Source organism: Adiantum capillus-veneris, chromosome 6 (assembly GCF_014529385.1).
Source record: "Adiantum capillus-veneris isolate H3 chromosome 6, ASM1452938v2, whole genome shotgun sequence".
NCBI classification, from domain to species: domain Eukaryota; kingdom Viridiplantae; phylum Streptophyta; class Polypodiopsida; order Polypodiales; family Pteridaceae; genus Adiantum; species Adiantum capillus-veneris.
Window position 1 is genome coordinate 146,529,431 of NC_140936.1, and position 20,572 is coordinate 146,550,002.

General features: G+C 42.3%; 1 pseudogene; it reads right to left on the minus strand.

Annotated features, from left to right (window-relative positions):
- Positions 1–1,699: 1,699 nt before the first annotated feature.
- Positions 1,700–2,241, minus strand: LOC147456431 (uncharacterized; annotated as a pseudogene).
- Between the last annotated feature and the right edge of the window lie 18,331 nt (positions 2,242–20,572).

Consider the following 20,572-nt stretch of genomic DNA (forward strand, 5'->3'; position numbering starts at 1 on the left):
CAAATGAGCAATTGGAATAGAGTGATAAAGCAAAACTTCTTTTTTTGCTAATTCCTATCCAAATGTATGCAATAGAATAGCTTATGAGGACATACGAGAATATTTCTACATCATTACATATGTTAAAAGGTCATACATACAGCCAAGTGTCCACATATCCTACTCTCAATGGCCTTTTTTAGACCTACACATGGCCAATGTCACGAGTTTACAGATCAGCTTTGTCTTGGAGCCTGCTATACCAGTAGAACAACCTCTGCTTTACAATCAAAGACTTCTGCTGCTTAGAAGAAATCCTACACATAGATCACACAAAATAAAAGAGATTACACCTAAAGAGCACCAAGCAAATGTTGAATCTTGACATGCCTGACTAAGAATTCCATCATTGTCATAGAACTTCCAAAAAAGCAACATACAAGCACTATGCAATAATTGAAAAGAGTTGGAAAAAATGCATCCGTAGATATGTCTTTGAAATATCAACCATAATCACCTAGAATGGGAAATACAAACGAGATCGACAAGGCCATCAGAGACAAAAATGGCTTGCTCATTTCACTAGAATGGTGTCAAAATGGCTGTATATAGGTATATTTGTATAAAACATTTGAAACTCCCCAAAGAAATGGCAAAGAAAAAATGAGAAATGGGGGACCTTGGAAACTGAGTTTCCGATCCAATAAGTCCCAAAGCGGAGTTCCCTTGTAGCTATGATATTAACATGGATACAAATCAAATCAAAGCATCAATATATATCACTTGACTAGCCCATGAACTATCCAATAGGTTTTGGCGTTTTGTCTCTTGTCACTTGACAACATGATCAAGGAGATGCCCTTAAAACTTCTACTCTTTTTTCTGGCTCTCTACCATAAATAGGAGCTTCTTGCTATTGATGTTGATTCTTGCGGCCTTTGATGGTGCAATCTAAACTACAAGGTCGGACTTTGCAAAAAAAGGTTTCAATCTAAATCGTCAAAAGCAACTTCACACAAAAAAATTTGATACAAAAATTGTGATTTCTAATAACGTTATGGTGAGAGCTATACTTTGCAAAACTGTAAACACATTTAGTCAATCCACTGAGCAAAATATACATGAAAGCATAATGAAAATTGATTCCATACTTGCGCATTGACACCTAATACATTAAAAAAAAACCACAGACAAATGACTATTGCATAGTCTTTCTATTCAGACACGAAAGAGCTTTGAGAATGGAATTTTCTACTAGGTAATCAATGGCTTCTCAGGTGATAAATTGTACTAAGTTATCACAATTGACTATTGACTAGATGTAGGGAACTTTGAGTGTTTAAAGTTTAATTCTACCAATTTTAATTTTTGTGCCCCTATAAAGTCACTATGATTCTATCAATTCTACCATGAACTTTGGTTTAATCTTTAGTGTTAGTACTTTAATTTGTAATTTTGTAAAACCGATTAAGCTAATTTGAAGGCTTCTCCTCAAGGTATACCTTCACACTATGAACGCCAAATTTTTACATGGGCTTTAGTACTGCAACCTTCCCCGACTAGAAATACTTCACTAGAAGGCCTAGAAGTCTTGGTAGTCGTGTGAAGCCTTCAATTTTCAGCCTTGGTTCAGACAAGGCGGTGGCAGAAATGCCGAAAGGGGTGTAGCTATTCCATGGCATTCAAGGATTGGACCAAAAGGTGTGGTGTAGTTTCAGGCCTACCAACCCCCCCTGTCTAGCTTAATGATTCATTTCACTCTGAAAAGAGGGAAGGCCAGCCCCCCACTCTCTGCCAATCCATTACCTTTGTCTTTCTCATTGCCATGAACATCTTCAATTTCACATGTTTCCATGCACTGTTCCTCAACCTAGGCATTCGCAGGCTCAATCACCTCCTCCTGCGAAGAGAAGCATCTTGGTGTTGCACATTCTTTATCTCCATTTGCATTGGGACTTCCCCTAACACGGGATTGCTTCGTGCAAGCATGGTCTAATTTGGAAGCTTGAGCATCAATTCCGCCACTGCTGAGAAGGTAGAGGGGGAGACACACCTAAGATGCAGGGATAAGAGGGGTCTTTATATCGCTGCTTCTTTTCATTTGAAAGAGCACCATAGCTCGCTGAGGGCTTTGGCGAGCGTAGGGACCAAGACAGATTGCCCAGAATCTTTAAGGTGAGCTTTGGTTATCTCTCTATGTTCTTTGCAAAAGGAGAAGTAAGCAGAGGTCTTTTTGGCTTTGAGGGCTTCAACAGACGCCATGGCTAGCAAGCTTGTATTGTGTGAGGCTAGAGTATGAGCGGGTTGCATTGGCGGAAAGGGTTCTAAAATTTTGACGCTCACACATTGTTTGGGCAAGCCTATCCTATCAAGGAAGTTCTTCCATGGTTGTAGACCTGAGGGTAGTTTTTTTTTGCCGCGTTCTCATTTGAAGGAGTTGAGGGCTAGCGTAGGGTATTAACTCTGCCAAAAATGGTTGAGTGGAGGTGCGAGGGCAACATTCATGACATCAACTTGGTAGGGGTGGCACTGCGAGGTGCGGATGCACTCTAAAATTTTACAAAGTTTGTCAATGGTAGGGATTTGTGAGCGAACAGAAGCAAACTTAATTAGTCAAGCGTTTCTTGCAACCACACTACACAGAAGAGCTTATTACTTAACCACACTACACAAAAGAGCTTTGAGGTGCTCAAAATTCTTCAAGCCCTAAAAAGGGCACACATGAAACTTTCCCAATTGCCAGGATTAAATATGAAGGCACACTTAAAAAGCTTGAGGGTAAATTGAGAGCTTGTAGAATGTCCCCTCAAGGAAACCTCAGACTCTAGATAGGATTTGTAAGTTGAATTATGTTAAACCTTTGTTTTTCCATATTGCATTGGCACAATCTCAATACTTATAGCTGTGAAATTTGTAGCCTCCTAAAACTAACACATTGCCCTTTTTTCTTATAGCATTGTGCAACACAAGGGTAGAGTGTTCACCAGCGAGAAAAAGTCCCATCTTCCATTGAGTAAGTGCAAAAATTATGGCCTAACAAGATCATTGCAAAATTGAAGATAAGGGATATTTATATTTTTTGAAAAAGTTCTAGAGAATATTGAAACTATTAAACAACATTTGTCAAACATGAGAGGTATTTAGTAAACTTTTAAGTTTTGAGGATTACCAAAACAAAACAACCCCCCCCCCCCCCCCCCCCCCCCCCCCCCGGCCCCCCCCCCTCTCTTTTCCTCAATATACATATAAAAAATAAGTGGGGATCACCTTTATTGTATATGCTGATGGTATTTTATTAAAAATCCCTCTTTTTTACACTCACGTGATACCATACAAAACTACATAGTGAATCTTCGGGTTTACACCAAAGACTTAATATATTTATTGGGGACACATACTTGGGTCTTATAACTACAAATCCTAAATTTGAACCTTGAATATTGAAGGTAAGCAAAGTTATAATCAAGAATTTTCATTCCCAACCAGGATTTCATACTACAAACTAGGATATGTGCTAGGACTGCCACATTACTCTCTTACTAAATACAAAGTTGGGACATATGTCTTATTTGGAAGGGTTTGTCTCTTTATTGTCTCTTTATTGTATCCTTTGGAATTTCTAACGAAATGAATATGCAATTTGGCAACTTGCTTAGAAATCTCATCTCTCTCCAAGGCAAAGGAGCCATTTGTGAGGCGCGTGCCTTTCAAAAGTCATACGACCCCCAATTTAGAGACAAAAATTTGAAATATATTTAGAATCTTGTTTATGTGTCAGCTTGTGATTTGTTGAAAAGTGTCCTCTTACTGAGCCTTGAGTGTTTCTAAGCTCTAAAAAACCTCACTTATTGAATTTCCTTAAATTGAACATGTAAATGATATTAAAAAGATATCAAACTTGGTACTACATAATTTGTTTTTTTTATAAGGAACATGATGCGATTTTCACATTACAAACATGATGAGATTTATAAGATCCCTCCCAAATTATGATTTTTTTCTTGAGTGCCTCTAACATGGCTCCTCTATCCTACTCTTTAAGATGCTTTAGCACTATATTCTTGTAAATCTTGGAGAAAATGAGAGCCTTTTTGAAACATCAAGCACCCTAATTAGAAAATTGGATGAGAATGAATAATCACATTTGTTAATGAAAGTCTCACATTTGTTAATAATGAAATTTTCTTAAAGCATTCTATTTAGAAAATTGAATGAGAATGAATCATCACATCATTTGTTAATAATAAAAACATATTGAATACATGGAAGTGCTTTACCATACAGAGGCACAACTGAGGTGGAGATTTGAATCCTCTTAAACATTACTGAATATGCGTAAGTTTTTATATAATAATGTTAATTCTCACATGCATGTTTAGTCATGTATCTATACATGCATATGTGTTCTGTGTGTTTTGGCAACATCTAAGCATAATTTAAAAGATAGTTTTTGAGATAGGAAGCTTATCTAGACATTTCTGTGCTTTGATAGTGTGCAAGCTGACCAAAGCATTGCCAAGCACACCATTTCTTTTCAAGAGCCCCTCATAAAAAATCTTATATGTAGTCTTCGCTCATGCCAACTCTGATCCTTGCATAAAGCCATGTGCCTTCACAAGGCAATTGTCTTTGGAGAGAAGCCCTTTCCTGAAAATAGTCGAGAGATTCTTTGCCCTATTGATATTGGACATACTCTACATTAAGTGTGTTCCAAGGAGACTAAATTTCAAGAGATCCAAATCACATTTTTAAGAGTGAAGCATAGGTGACTCCCGTTACTTCAAGTGTGATGAGTATAAAGATGAAACTTTTAAGGTATAGTGGCTCATAGAAAAAGAAAACCCATACATCTGAATATTTGTCGTCCCCTGCTCTGTACCTCCTCGTACGTTAATGAGGGAGAGAGCATATGGGCGGAGAGAGATAACGCCATCAAGTAGAACCTCTGTGCACCTCCCTCCCTCTCCGCCTTCGTAGTGCAAGGCATGTCACTACTTAGTTTAGTCCCTTCATGCTACAAACTTTATTTACCTGCCCACTCTCATATTCATCCGATTTTTTGTGTAAGTCGTTTACATGGACGTTGTTGAGAATGCGCTTTGGCTTATGATCCCGACCTTCTTTGTGAACCTTTCCTTGGAAGTATGATGTTTTGTATCCATGAGACTTCCCTCAGTCTGTTGGGCATGCTAGGTGGCCTATGGCACATGTAGCATGGCCAAACGTAGCCCAAGTCATAGTATATCCCATGAGGTGTCTTCCTAAACATAGTGAAATCATTCTAGAAGAGTTATAAGACTAGAAAATCCCCCTGGACCATGAGTTCTTGAGCTGATCCTAACCTCCTTATGATATCATCCATCATGCCAAATGAGATTCTCTCTCAAGTCCTATATAAAGAGCTCATTGCTACTCATTTCAATGAATTGAATCAATCTCTTTTGTGCACAAACTCTACTCTATTCAAGCATTCTACTATGTCTAGGTTCTTCTTTGATTTCATCTAGTTCATATCCTTGTGAGGGTCTCACGAGGATATGTCTAGGTTCTTCTTTGATTTCATCTAGTTCATATCCTCGTGAGTGTCTCACAACAGATGGGTCTACTCGGAAATCTCTCTCGATTCTTACTCTTTCTGCATAAGGAAACCCTATTGTATTTGGTCTAATAGTTGGCCCTCAACCTTCACTCAAATACGGATATGATGGAAATAGTGGTGGTGCACTTGGTCCTAGAATGACCAGATAACCACCTCTATTGATATATGGTCTTCATATGGCATCTTGATGTAACCCCGAATGCAATGATTGCGGTGCATTTGGTCCCATGTTCATTGGTGGATAGATTGGAATTTCCATTCTCCTTGTCTGGTCCGATTGATACCTGATTGTATATTGGTCTTCTTTAAAGGGATTGGTTGTCCTGTTGGAGATTGGTTTATTAAGAAGAATCACTTGAGGAGGCATGTCTACCATCTCTGTGATCATTTTATCTCTCGTTATTGCTCTAGGAGGGATTCCATATGGTTCCCTCTTTGGAATTCTCATGTTTGGTGGAGGTATCTATGGTCCTTCAATTGATAAAATATCCACCTATTTCTAGTGCAGTCTATGGATTTGTGCTTTCTATAGCTCTGTATTCTCATCCATGCTTGTGAGCAACTATAGATTTCCATTAATAGTCGACTCTGGAGACATATAAGAGCTTGCAATCTGTCAGCTCTTCTTGGTATGGTTGTGAGCACCTATAAAGGTTGACCTTAATGTTTTCAATGTATCTATACAGTCCTTCATTCTCATGATCGGCCATTCGGAATCTCTCAAAACAGTTGGTCTTTATCAACTGCAAGTTTGGAAGATCCATTATGGGTGGATGCTCCTCTATCGCTGGGATCCCGGAGGTTGTATAAGTTGAGTTTGAAGCTAAAGTAGACATGATTTCTCCTCTTAACAACTCTAGCTTGATGTAAGAAGACTTATTCCAATGTGTTCAAATGCTTTGGTTAGGAAAAAGTCAAAACTAGGTCTAAAATTGTGACTGTTTCCTCACAATTCTCTCAAATTGTCACTTTTAGACACCCCTAGCTTTTAGATGCATTTAGGGGCCTCAAATGATGTTTTTTTGAATGATGACCGGCAATGAATGAGCCAAAGGATCTTTGATTGTTGTTCAAGGGTTACACTAAACCTTGTAGAGCTACTTTGGAGCTTCGTTTTGATTTTTAAAAAAAACTTTATCCAATACCAATAGCTCAAGCTATGGCCAAAACAATCTTCTATTGCATTCAATCTTCTTCTAGATCAATTCTGGTGATTTCATAGTGTCAATACTAGAACATGCTTTGGTCCACTTATAGGTGTCCAAATGTTTTTTTGGAATGATATTTAAGGTCAAAAGGAAGTCCTTTGACTAGTCAAAGTTCTTGCTTGGCCTCAACCTGTGCCTGGAGTCTTTATATGTTGATGCAGCCAAAGTTGGTCCAAGTTGGAAAGTGGTTTATGCTAGGCTAAGGCAAGAGACAGGTGCAATGTATAAGGCTAGAGCAGGTGTGAGATCCCTAGGCACATTAGTGGTCACACAAATGTATGCTTAATGCGGATTTCTAGGCTAAGAAGGACTCAAAGATAGTCCGGTTAGGATGAAACATCAAGGTGTCCAAAGTGCCAAGTCAGTGCTCTCAGATGAAGTGTTTGAGATGTTCTAGAAGCCGGTCTAGATGGCCCATCAAACGGAGCCTCGGTGTGGAAGATACTACAGTTTGAAGTCAGACGGTTCAACAGATCTGGGACGGACAGGGTAGCTGAGGATAGGTGGCCCAACTGAACGTCAACAGATAGATGTGAAGAGCTTAAATTATGGAGCATGCTTGTCTTTTTGGATTGCTAATCAGAGCTCTGGATAGCAAGTTATGGCCAATCAAAGTTTTGTCGGGGGCCGGGTTGGTGTCCACCTGACCGCATGGGAAGTCATTCCATCTGGCAATTTTTTTGACCTATACAGGGTTCTAGAGGAAGGTATGCATCATGCGGACTCACCAAGAATTGATGGCTCGCCAAACGGAGTAGTGGTGGTAGAGATATTGAAGGTCAAAATGGGGGTGCTTTGTAGACAGGGAGTATACAGATAATTTTGTCAGGTTTTTTCGGCTTCAAATAGCGAGCTCGAAGAAGAGCAAACACAATGAAACTTTCTTGTGTTGGATGTCAGCACAACGGAGTCTTGGCTAGGCCTTGTGGCTTGGAAAACCGACCTTGGAGCAAAATGTAGCACGCTTGTGAAGCGGGAGAAAAAAAATGTTCTTTTGAGAGTTTTTCCACCCACCTCAAGAGCAAATTCAAAGGTAAACCAAATGGGGAGTGCAAGGCTAGGCCTCCCAAAGGGTGAAAATGAAGGATAAATAAATAAAATAATAAAAATGCCAAGGGGAACTAGCGACATTGCTAGTGCACCGCACCCCCCCCTCAAGCACAAGCCAAAGAGAGCAGTTAGAGAGCAGATGGAAGCAAGGCAGCTCCCCCTTAAAAAATGCCAATTTTGGGATGCCAAATGGACCAATTAGAGATCAGTTTCCAAAATGCCTTTCTTTAATCAAAGTAGGGGCTTTTTTGGTGCCGTTTGAAGCCTGCAGAGTGGATTTTTTTGGCAGAAGAGTGTTCCTGTCAAATCCCTTTGTAGTTTCTCTTGAAAATGGCCATTGTGTTGGCATTGCAAGCTCTGTACATGCCTTTTGAAGAATAATCAAGCCAATATTGCCATGTTTTACTGTCGTTTCCCATTCTCACCTTCTCTTTCTACTGCTCTTGTGTTTCCCCACAGTGTCGGCAGGGTGGATGTGTGTGCCCCGTCGGACTCACAGTGTTTTGTGTGAGAGAGTGAGATTGAGCGGTTGTGTGAGTGTGCAAAGGTAGATATTGATCGTGGTGGTAGGTGTACATTGTGTGGTGGACTTGTGGAGTGTGTAAGCATTGAGAAAAGAGCATGCGGTGGTCTACTAGTGAGAAGTGTGTTTTTGAAGGTGTTTTCTGAGAGGATAAGGGTGCTATGGATAGCCTACGCTATAGAGAGACCTTTGTTGTTGTGCCAGGTGTGTTCCCCCATTCCCCCTCTCCATCTTCAGGTACGTCCACTGAGGAGCACACTAATTGCTCCATGATGTTGAGTTTGGGATTCAAGATATGGCAGAATGTTGGTCCCATTTTCCATGGTGATGAAGGTGCGGATGAGTGGCTTGCCGATTTTGAGCTTTTTATTCTATGACTGCAGATGCAAAGTGATGAAGAAAAGGTGCAGATAGTGCCATTGGTGCTACAAAGTAAAGCAAAGGCATGGTTTGAAGGTTTAGAATCTATGGATAAGTAGGATTCAGCTGGTTTTTGAGGTGAGTTTCTATGCCATTTTCATAGAGTGGTGTCGGCTATTGAAGCGGATGCAAAGATCAAGGGGCTACGACAAGAAGTAAGTGAAAATTTTGATGCTTTTGTCGATAAGTTTAAAGCAAGCTACTGGAAGGATTTTGTTATTGTCACCGGAGTGGTGGAGTATGAGTATCAACCACAGTGCCCTTCACAGGTCGTTCTACATGATAGGGAGACAGGTTCAGATATGTTCATTGAAATTGGTGGTGTGTATGAGCATGATGGTATGCTCAATGATGTCTTGTTTGAGGTGGACAATTGGCTTGTAGATACCTGGAGCGAGGGAGGTACGCCGAGAGCAAGCTATATGGATAATTGGTTGTGTGCGGGAGTGCAACACTACAGGAAGATGCTGTTAGTGAGCGAAGATGACCAATGATAGGTGTTTGACCCAGGTGGATGATGGCAGGTAAAGGAGGGGGTTGGGCAACCCGCATGAACAAAGGTGGCGGGTAGCAGGTGCCAGGTTTTGTACATATGTTAGGTTGTTTCGTGGTGTACATAGAGTATGTTTTGGTGTGGCAATTTTTTAGTTCAATAAACCTCTGTGTGGTTGAGCATAAATGCTCAACTACGGGGTGGGCAATGATAGTGCAACCAAAGTTGGTCCAAGCTCGAAAGTGGTCTATGCCAAGATAAGGCTGGAGAAGGTGCAGTGCAGAAGGCTAGAGCAGGTGTGAGATCCCTGGGCAGACTAGTGGCAACAAGAATGCATGCTTAATGCGGATTTTTAGGCCAAGAAGAGCTCAAGGATGGTCCACTTAAGATGAAAGATCAAGGTTTCCAAAGTGCCAAGTCAATGGTCTGGGATGAAGTGTTCCTGGTGTTCTAAAAGCCGGTCCAGACGGCCCGTCCAACGGAGCCCCGATTTGGAAGATACTACAGTTTGAAGTAAGAAGGCTTAGCAGATCTGGGAAGGACATGGCAGCTAAGCACAGGTGGCCCAAGTGAATGTTAGTAGATAGATGTGTAGAACTCAAATTATGGAGCATGCTTGTCTTTTCGGATTGCTAATCAAAGCTCTAGATAGCAAGTTAGGGCCATTTGAAGTTTTGTCGGGGGGCAGGTTGGTGCCCACCTGACCGCATGGAAAGTCGTGCTATCTGGCATTTTTTTGACCTCTACAGGGTTATAGAGGGAGGTATGCATCATGCAAACTTAAAAAGAATTGAGGGCTTGCCAAATGGAGTAGTGGTGGAAGAGATATTGAAGGTCAAAATTGGGGGTGCTTTGTAGACGTGGAGTATACGAGTGATTTTGTTGGGTTTTTGCGGCTTCAGATAGCGAGCTCGAAGAAGACCAAAGGCAAAGAAGCTTTCCCATGTTGGATGTTAGCACAACGGAGTCTCGGCCAGCGGGCCTTGTGGCTTGGAAAACTGACCCCGGAGAAAAATGTAGCACACTTGTGAAGTGGGGGAGAAAAAAATATTCTTTTGACAGTTTTTCTAGCTCACCCCAAGAGGGGGCGCCCAACTGATGCCACGTGGCATCAACATCATCCCACATGGACATGGTGGAGGATAATGTGTGGGGCATATTACCCAAGGTTTGATCACTTTATAGTTATCAACACCAAAGGGAGAGCAAGCTCCTTGAGAGCTTGGCCATGGCGGGTGCTCTGATGGGCGCAGTGTGCATGGGCCTGGCAGTGCACCGTGGAGATTTTGGTTGGTAGCCATGATGCCCTGAGTTAGTGGAAGGCGGCACACCGTGGTGGGGCTATTGTGGCATGTGATGATGACATGGCATAGCACCCGTTAGGGGCACTGTTCACACGAGCGATTCCCGCTAAGTTTTTTGAAGGAGCACCACTAGCGATATTGCTAGTGGTCCTGAGAATAGATAGGGGATGAATCCCATAGAAGATGAGCCAGAGAGAGAGTCCCAAGGCAAGGAGAGAGGGGATTTAGCATGGGCAAAGCAATCAAAGAGCAAGCCAAGATAGGGGATTAATCCCATGTTGTGGGGAAATGAAAGGGTTCAAAAGGCGAGACAAAGCAGTCCTGAGAGTGGGGGTAGAGAGAAAGGGAAAGGGAAAGGGAAAGGGAAAGGGAGGAATCCCAAAGGGTGGCCAAAGCAGGCAGTGAAAAGCTGAGCAAGATGGTCCAGAGAAGCTCCAAATTAGCCGAGTAAAGAGGACCAAGCAAGAGCAAATTCAAAGGTAAGCCAAATGGGCAGTGCAAGGGTAAGCCTCCCAAAGGGTGAAAATGAAGGATAAATAAATAAAATAATAAAAATGCCCAGGGGTACTAGAAACATTGCTAGTGCACCCCCCCTCAAGCACAAGCCAAAGAGAACAATTAGAGAGCAGATGGAAGCAAGGAGGATTCCTCCTTCTAAAAAATGCCAATTTTGGATGCCAAATGGACCAATTAGAGAGAAGTTTCCAAATATAAGACCCCCCCACTGTAAAATGTCTTTTTTTAATCAAAGTAGGGTAGAGATAGACCATGGTGGTAGGTTTGTGTTGTGTGGTGGACTTGTGGAGTGTGTAAGAATTGAGAAAAGAGCATGTGGTGGTCTGTTAGTGAGAAGTGTGTTTTTGAAGGTGTTTTCTCAGAGGATAGGGGTGTTGTGGATACCCTAAGCTATAGAGAGGCCTTTGTGTTGTGCCGGGTGTGTTCCCCTATTCCCCCTCTCCAACGTGTATGATGTCTCTTTGCTCAAAATTAATCCAAACTTTAATTGTAGACTCTCCTTGATGTACTCTAACCACTCCAAGTTTAAATTTGTGATTCTGACACTTTGGTCTATCACTCCTTTTTGTGTTTGGTTGCTTGCAAATTCCCTGAAAGGTTAACTAAGTGTTGACCGCTGGGTCAACAACACAACATAACTCAAGTTTCATACCAAAGTCTTATCTTTTGCGAGTTATGAAATGCTGCGGATTATGGCTATAAATGTCATTTGTAATGACTAGTTATTCTAGTTTAAGAAGCTGGGGTGCAATGGCACTTCCAGATTGTAAATACAAATCCATTTGACCCTTTCAACCCCATTTTTGGTTAAACCTAAGGTAGCCTTAGTATATAAGGTACCTAGGTCATTTTGTAAAGGGGGGGGAGGGGGGGACTTAAATGATAATCTAAACTGGAGCGCTGCCGTCTACTATGTGTGAGAGAGAAAGAGAGTGAGCGTGAGATTTATCCTCTCGCTATGCCCGGCTCGCTCAACACATTGGAGATCCGACTGCACCATTGTTGTAGGCTCCAGAAGAGCTACGTGACAACGCCAAGCATTCCACGCGAGACGAAGCGCACACGCCGACGCATCTACGAGCTATTTTTGGCCGTAAGTGTATCAAACGATGTCTGTTTTCTCCGTGCTAGTAGTCTATAAAATCGTTGCGACATAAGCTACGCATAGGTACTCAAAAATTTCAGTTTCGTGCACTTTCAAAATTTCGCTCTGTTATCCTACGCGTTTTCCGCAGGCGGGTTTAGAGTGTAGAAGCGTAGGGACAGGTGTATCCTAGTGAGGGGACGGTGTTCCTTAAGTTTTGTACGAATCTGGCATGATTAGGTGAGTTACCTTTCGTATGTGTGTATGTGACTAGGTGGTGTAGTTGAGAGCAGTGAGGTTCTTGATTGTGGTTTAGTTGGCCTTCCAGAGTGTTGTATGTGTAGGATGGTCTTAGTCTGACAAGCTAAAGATATTTCCTCTGTGTGCCTATCGTGTCATCTATTTCCTCGATTGACATTATGTTGATCTAGGAAGTGTTTGCATGCAGTTCATGGTTGTGTGAGTCGCTTCCGCAACATTGGCGTCGCTGACGGGGACACAAGGACCTAAGTAGGTTTCCTACTAACACTCGTGTGATGGTTGCTTGATTTAGTTTCGGCTAAAGAAAGCGTTTTTCTTAGGTGGATCCGGAAGAGGATATTCCGCGATCAAGTGGATAGCCAGGAAGCGTGTGTCTTGCCAAGGGTCTGTGACTAGATAGGTTTAGTTAGGATCTATGGATTAGAGTAGTTGTTGGTGGTCGAGTGATTTGTGAGGATATAAAAGCATTTACTAGTCCGTGTGTGGCAGTGAAGCGTTTTTCTACTCATAGATGCAAAACCCCATATGATTTGTAGGAGTAGCTTTAGGTAAGTGATCCGATTTTGATCTAGAGCTATTCAGCATTGAATTATTTGCTAAAGTGCTTGATTGCATTTGAAATCACGGAAAAGTGTGCTTTTGAGAGTAAAAATGCATTAAACTTACATCAAAAGGAAGCGGGAGATACCAAGTGAACAGGAGCCGAAGTCGGTAAAGAGCCAGACATTGCGCCACATTGAAGCAATTCTAAACGACTATGAAGAGTATTTGGCGAATCTTGAAGAAGAAGAAGAGTCGAGGTCTGTGGTGGTGTCAAATCCAACCGTACCTGAGGTAAGGCATGTTCATTTCAATGAAGATGAAGATAGTGAAAGCATACCAAGGAGTCACTTTTCAAGGACTCATTGGGCAAGAGCAACAACCGAAACTGTTGTAAAGCTTCGCAACCTCAAAGAGCCGGTCTTAGCACTCATAGATCATAATTTGGAGATCAATTTAATGGCTAAAAGCTTGCAAAAAAAGGGGAAATTGCCTATTGATGTGGACCATGGTTGGCAAATTCGAGCTGCCAATATGCTTCCAGGCGACCTCTATGGTGCATGTGCCAATGTTCAGGTAATTGTAGGGGATGTCTGTGATGAGCAAAATTTCTTTATACAGGAGCATTCCTCTTATCCTTTAATTCTGGGGCAACCATACATTACGGCTATGCGAATGGAAACCAAAGTGCTAGATGATGGCTCGCGGCCTATGCCAGGGTTCGGAGCCGTGACGGTAAGAAAGCAGTGCAATTCTTGACTATATGTGTTGACCATGCTAGGAATAAGGACAGTCTACGTGATCATCCAATACCGAAGATACGCAAGGAGTTTAGAGAACACAGGTTTGCACAGGATTTTCTCGAAGTGCCATTAAGCGGGACTATGGTGGTACAAGTGAGGGGAAAGAGAAGCTTTCTTTTCGGGGTTTTTGGGGTTAACATCTGAAGGTTCAGTTTCTTTCAAAAAATTAAACGATTTGCCAAAGTGGGAAAAATAGTATGTTTTAGGTATCCAAAGTGAATTGAAGGGTTGTGATGTGCTTGAATCCGATGATGTGATTTCAGGAATCTTTCAAGGGGTATCTTATGTAGATACTATGTCAGAGCTTGAAGAGATCAGACACAATAAGTTACAAAGTGGAACTGAAGTGGTCAAGGTCCATTCAATGGACATGTATGATGAGTTAAATATATATGAAGCCCTTATGCATATTGAAGATGATTCAGGTGAAACGGTTGAAGCGCAGGTAGAGACAAAATACAAGACTGTTGCAAAGAAAGTGAGGCCAGTGGCTACATCGCTGCCAGAAGGCAGTGATGGGATGATCAAGGAGGCTTATCGACAGCCTATACTCAGAGATCCAAAGAACATAGGGCATAAGTTTACTAAGGAGACACTACAGTAGCAGCTGAAGGTTGGTGAAGACTGTTTCCTCAATGAAGAGGAGATCAAATGTTTTCAAGGTATGCTCGAAAAACAAGGTAAATATTTCTCTTTTGAGCCAAGTGAGATAGGGTGTGTGGATCCGAGTGTTGTTTCACAAATGGTTATTTTCACTGTTCCACACATGCCATGGAGCTTGCGTCCTATTCCAGTTCCTAAACCGCACTTGCCAAAGCTTATCAATTTGCTTAATGAAAAGATTCAAATGGGAATTTTGGAGTCTTCATGTGCTCTGTATTCTAATTGATGGTTTACTGTTCCGAAGAAAAATGGTACATTAAGGTTCATTCAGGATATGCAACCGGTTAACAAGGTAACAATCTGCAATGTGGGTACTGGCCCAATTGTGGATGAATTTTTTGAGGCCTTTACAACTAGATCTATTTACTCCATGGGTGATCTTTATTCAAGATATGATCAATTCCAGTTAGCTTTGGAGAGCTGGGATCTTACTACAATGCGTACTCCTCTTGTTTTGGTAAGGATGTGCACTCTGCCACAAGGTGTTACTAATTCAGTAGCTCATATGATGAACGGCATGAATAAGGTATTAAGGGACTTTATCCCACATGTTACTATGCCTTTCATTGATGATCTACCAATTAAGGGCTGTGAAGAAGGCTTAAAAGATGAAGCAAAAGAACAGAGGGGGTGCTCACAGTTTGTTGCTCAGCATATTGCTGACTTTGATGCTATATTATCGAGGCTTGAAGAAGTTAAATTAACACTTTCAGGTCAAAAATCAACTTTTGGAGCTAAGGAGGTCTTAATTGTGGGACATATGTGCAGCTCTGAAGGAAGAAGGCCAAGTCCAGTAAAAGTCGAAGCAATCCAAAAGATGAAGGAAACATGTTCTTCAGTTATTGAGGTTCGTCAATTCTTAGGTGTGTGTGTGTTCTATCGTATTTGGCTGCCACACTTTGCTCATGTTGCAGAAGTGTTGTATCAATTGCTACAAAAAGGTAAAAGGTTTGCTTGGGAAGAAGTTCACACACAAGCTATTAAGAAATTAAAGAAGATGCTTCTTGAGGCTCCAACCTTGAGGAAAATTGATTATAAATATAATAGGCCAGTTATTTTAACAGTTGACACTAGCCCAACAGGTATTGGATGGGCTATAGGTCAAGATGATGCTGAAGGGCACAGGTATGCAGTGATATTTGGAGCTAAGGTGTTCAATGCTCGTCAACAAGGATATCCATAGGTTAAGAGGGAACTTTGGGGCGTTGCTACCGCTTTACGTACTGATAAATAATACCTTATTGGAGCTTCTGTTGTGGTAGAGACAGATTGCTTGCCACTTATAGGGATGATTGCAACTTTCTCTACTCCGGACATTGCCATGCTATGATGGATAGTCTATATTAAGTCTCTTAACCCTGAATTTTGTCATATTGTAGGTAGAGATAATCCTGTTGTAGATATGTTATCAAGAGCCAGGTTTGAAGATGAAGAAGAGATGTTGACCACGAGTGATGATGTTGGCTTGAAGCTCTACACATCTTCTTATCTACATGCCAATTGTGGAAATATTGCTATGTTTTTGAAGTCTTTTCTGAAGAGTTTTATGATGGAGAGTGGCTTATGATTGGCCACTATCTAAGTACTCTCACTAGACAAGAAGGATGGAATGATCAAGAATTCAAGAAGATCAGAAAAAAGGTCTATGGCTATTTCCTCAAAGACGGACATTTATGGAAGCAACCAAAGTGCCCAGGAGGGGTACCACAACAAATTATTTGCGATAAAGCAACCCAACATCAGGTGATTAAAGAGTTTCATGAAAGTCTATGGGCTGGACACAAAGGAGTCTGGGAAACCTTTGTCAAGATTAAAGACCGATACTGGTGGAGAGGTATGTATAAAGATGTGGTTCAATTTGTGGAATCATGCTTAATATGTTAACACTAGTCTAATGAGCGACATAGAGATGGACTGCATCCCACATATCCACTGGCTATGCACTACAAGTGGGTGGTGGATCTTATTACAATGCCAGTAGGAGTGTGGCAAATGAGATATATTGTTCTTGCTAGGGAAGATCTTACAAACCAGGTTGAAGGTAGAGCTTTGCGTACCAAAGCTACCAGTTCAGTATGCAAGTTCTTGCTTGAAGATGTTATCTCCAAGTATGGATGTGTTGGCAAAATTACTGCAGATAGAGGGGAATTGGATGCAGATGAAGCTCAAGAGTTTTTTTCTTGTATGGGCATTAAAATCGCCCTCACCACAGCATAAAATCCAGAAGGTAACGGGAAAAGTGAAAGAGGACATCTGCCTATTGTTAAAGCTTTAGCAAAGGCATGTGAAGGACATATTGGTGATTGGCCTAAACTCTTGCCATTTTCTTTGTGGGCCGATCGCACTACTCACAGTTCAGTTACAGGATTTATACCATTCAAATTGATGCATGGGAAAAAACACATTATGCCTATAGAGGAAGCAGTTATGACTTGGACCATAATGCCATGGGAAGAAGGTATGTCTAGTGAAGACTTATTTGCTCTATGTATTCTCCAGCTTGAGAGGCGTCAAGAGGACATTGAGCAGGCTAAAGAGAAGCTTAAAGAAGAAATATTGAAGAATAAGGCAAAATTTGATGGAAAGCATAGATTATGACCACATTCTATCAAAGACTATGACTGGGTACTTGTCTATGATAGTAGCTTGGACAACCAATATACTGCTATGCGGAAAATGGTTAAATAGTGGTTTGGACCATATGTGGTGCTACATGTTTTTGATAATGTAGCATATCAATTATGTGAACTTGATGGCACTATGCTCAAAGTGCCTATTGTAGGGAAACAGTTCAAGCTATTCAGAAGCAAGAAGGCCAGATTGTTCTTGAAGATTCCCATTCAGATCCACCTTTAGAGGATCATGTTATGTATACATCAGATGATATGTCTGATGATGATTTTAATGAAGCTGATTAAGTGCAATTGGCACAGATGGGAGGCTGTTCAGGTTCAGAGGGGGTGGATGTCATGCCGCTCTGCTTCCACGATGAAAAAAGAGTAAAGAGAAGTAGAAAAAGTCTATTTGAAGCTCACACATTTATTGAGCAGTGACCAGGGCTCGAAAACAAGCAAGGAGATCCAGAGAGTATGCTTTATGTGGTTATGAAGGCCAAAGTGTACAGATTTTGTTCTTGAAGAAAATGTTTTACATGTGAAAGGGCTCTTAGGACATATAAGGCAACTTGGGTAGAGGAAGACATGTGGTCAGTGGTAAAAAGGAACGTGTGTGAGAGACTTCACATCTCCGCATGAGGGAGGCCGAAAAAGTCCTAGTCTGTAAAATTTTTGTAACACAGGTTTTTGGTGAAAATGGGAACAGAGGCTAATTTTTGTAACACAGGTTTTTGGTGAAAATGAGCATTTTTGCATCTCACGCATAGAGGCTAATTCTGCACCGATTAGGAGATATTCAAGTTTTTGTTCTCTGCTGTATTAGGGGAGGAAGCCATAAGCTTTGAGCACTCTAATCCTAATCCAAGCTTCCATAAGACACTCTAATCATGTAAGGAGTTGTAATTATTTAAGCAGCGGTACAGTTAATTATCCGCTTTGGGTAATCAAGCTTCAGAATCGTGTTCAAGTTGTCAGTTTTAAACTTTGTCTACATTAATTGTGTTTGTGCAACTCTCTTCCACACACCTCTCACATCCAGAGGCCCTGCGCCTTCCCGGCTCACCTTTCGAACACAAATCCCCCGACAGCGTCATCAATAAATAAATTCCTTGGCCATTTTATATTTTCACAGCGTTGGTGTAGCCAAAGTATGTCGACTCTAAAAGATGGCATGGACAGGTGTGTACAGGCAAGCAAAAGCATGGCAAAGGGATGGTGCAGCTAGGAAGTTCATGGGATAACAGGTAGCTGTGGAAGTGTATGCACGGTGCGGCTTATAGGCCAAGGAAGGCTACACAAGGGTCTAATTGGGGTAGCAGGTGAAAGATATGCAAAGTGCAACCTTGGAGCCCAGGAATGAAGAGCTTGAAGTGATGAAGGAGCAGGTCTAGACGGCTCATCATACCAAGCTACGGATCCCAAGTTATTGAAGGTTGAAGTTCTGGTGGTTTGCAGATTCTTGCCGGACAGGATAGCTGGGGATAGGTGGTCCAAGTGGAACTTGGGGTATGGATGTGTAGAGATCAATTCATGGAGCCTACCCGTCTTTTCGGATTGTGGATTGGAGCCATGGTTTGCAAGATATGATCATTTGAAGTTTTTGCGAAGGCCGGGTCTGAGCCCACTTGGCCGCATTGGAGTACGTGCCATCTGGCATCTTCTGAGCCTCAACAAAGTTCTAGAGCAGAGTGTACACCATATGGAGCTAGCAGAAAGTGATTGCACGCCAAACGAAGTCTGGAGCGAGAAGATATGGCAGTCAAAAAGTTGGGCGCATTTGACTGGATTGGATTGCAGATGTTTTTTCCATTTTTGAGAGCCTTGATTCGAGGATGCCAAGAAGTTAAAGTGCAGGTACAGAGAAGGTGGTTGTAGCCGGCAAAGTGGAGACTCGGCACCACTTTACGACTCAGTGATTGGATCACCTGGTGCCAGTTGACAGACAATACAAGGAGGGGAGAAGTTGTGTTTTCATAAAAGGTTTTTTTAAAGTTTTGCAAGGCCTTGGAGGCCATTCCAAGTGGGACTACCCCAGGCGCTGCCACGTGACGGCCCATTATCCCACATGTGGGCGCGGAACCGCTGATCTTGGGCTATATGGGATGGGGCGCATGCCTCCTATTGGTATCACAAGTTGTGGAGAGCTCTTGGAGCTCCGTGGTCTGCTCGGCTATGGAGTGGGCGCGTTGGGCGCTGCTCTGGCGGTGATGCGGCGGTTTTGAGCTGCGTAGCCGGCGAGGTTGGGTGGCGCAAAGCGACCGCGTGGTGGAATTTAGTGATGATGTGGCAGGACCTTGCTAAAGGCGGGTCCCACGGCCCCCAAGGGGCTCCAAAGTTTTGAGAAGGAGAGGGAGGGCAATAGCGAGGTCGCTATTGCCTCCCCCCCTCGTGTAAGGGAGAGACCGCGCAGCAGCATGCAAGGAGAGCGAGAAGGGATGTCTGAGAGCAAAGAGGTGGACAGAGCCAAATGAAATGCAAAGGCACCAAAGGAGGAAATCCGGCCGGCCAAGGTGGAAGGACCAAAGCCCAAAGTGTGCACACCATGTAAAAGTTTCCAAAAATACACTAAGCCAAGTGTTGGCAATGCATAAAACTTCTAAAAGGGACTCCAAAGGGAGTGCACGACATGGAATCACACCACCATTTTTCTTTTTTGAGATTTCTAGGCACACCCCTATAAAAGGGTGCTTATGTTCATTTGTAAGGGTCTTTTGGACCAGTGTCTTTTGACCAAGTAGGAGGTTTTTGCCAAGTCTTTTGGAGCTCATTGTTTTGGTTGCCGAGGTTTATGCAGGTAGTGTGTTGGTTGTACATGACATTGCCTATGCTAGACGAGTATTCCCTATTGTTTCAAGGCATCGTTCCCCCTTCCCCCTTCTCTTCTCTGCTTGTGTTCGTGTGTTTTCGGGCGTGTGTCTGCGTGTGTGCCCCCTGAGGTTGGTCGTTCAAAGAGAGGTAGAGAGAGGCTGTGTGAGTGCGGAAGGCTGTGAATTGAGCGGAGCGGAGTGATTGAGTCTGTCGGGTGCATTGCAAGGCGTATGTGCGTATGGTTGTGTGAAATCAATGGTTTGTTTGTGGGTAGTTTTGAGTTTCGAAGGTGAACTCTAGTGGATTGGGGCGCTGTGTATACCCTGGGCTATAGTGAGGCATTGTGTTGTGTGCTGGGTGTGTTCCCCTTTCCCCCTCTCCAGCGTTTTAGATCTTTTATCAATAAGCCACTATGGTTGCATTGTAAATAGGATAGTGAGAACTCACCCTAAGAGGGTCATTCAATAAGTGATATACTCCACTCATAACTAAAGTGAAATAAGTGTAAAAGAGGGACCTCCAATGTTTGGCACCAGCAAGTAAAATCAAATATTAAATACCAAACTCCACATGAGGTACCGTGGAGTTTGGGGATACAATCTAGATTGGGTAGACATCTTCTAAGAAAAGGTATAATAGGTTCTGACTAAGGGGGGTCTAGTGTCAACTAAGGAGAGTGTGAACCAAGCCAAGATATATCCCTTAG